Source organism: Micropterus dolomieu, unplaced genomic scaffold (assembly GCF_021292245.1).
Source record: "Micropterus dolomieu isolate WLL.071019.BEF.003 ecotype Adirondacks unplaced genomic scaffold, ASM2129224v1 contig_2661, whole genome shotgun sequence".
In the NCBI taxonomy this organism is placed as follows: Eukaryota; Metazoa; Chordata; class Actinopteri; order Centrarchiformes; family Centrarchidae; genus Micropterus; species Micropterus dolomieu.
This window is the reverse complement of record NW_025731651.1, coordinates 922-1,634: the sequence shown is the minus strand read 5'-3', so window position 1 is coordinate 1,634 and position 713 is coordinate 922. Positions and strand designations below refer to the sequence as shown.

Here is a 713-nt window from a genome sequence, read left to right as displayed (position 1 = left end):
AGTTAAACTGTTTTATCTTCCAGACTGCAGTGTAAAGTTCAATGTAGATTTATTGTTGTTTTACCTATACTGTAACCTGTTACCTCCATACCATACAATAGATCTCATTTGGTTAATTGTATTATATATATACTTACGACATGACACTACCCTATGCTAAGTAGCATATTATTGAAACGATAGGATAGTTTTTTATTTTACATGTTGAACCATGTCAGGACCGCTGTGAGCAGGGTTTGAACCTGCGCGGGGAAACCCCATTGGATTTCGAGTCCAACGCCTTAACCACTCGGCCATCACAGCCACCAATATTAGGTTTGAGTCCAGCCCAAAGGTGCCATCGAGCAAGAGCTGCACAATGGCTGCCCACGGCTCCTAGTTAGGATCGGTTATATCCCGTGTACTGTGTAAAAATGTGTGATAATAACTCAACTTTATGCTAACTATTGGCCTTGGAAGTAACAGTAGGTTACTTTCGCAGGTTGTAAGCTAGTTAGCTGGACATGCTAAAGTTAGCAGCAGATAAACATGCAGTTTAATCCATTCCTTAGACTTCTGATCTTGTGTTTTTGGTTTTGGAACGACCAAAGAAGTCACTACCCTCCAAACTCTTTGTATGTACTTTGTGGGAACTTCTCCGTACTCACCTCGTTACTGATGCTAAGCTATGATTGGACTATCACTGTTCAGGGAGGGGTTTAACAAACGGTCTG

The 713-nt window shown here is 41.2% G+C and overlaps 1 non-coding gene across 1 annotated transcript; it reads right to left on the bottom strand.

Moving 5' to 3' along the window:
- Positions 1 to 221: 221 nt before the first annotated feature.
- On the bottom strand, positions 222 to 303 carry trnas-cga. The gene has a single exon. It is a non-coding gene; the product is annotated as a tRNA-Ser (tRNA).
- Positions 304 to 713: the final 410 nt, after the last annotated feature.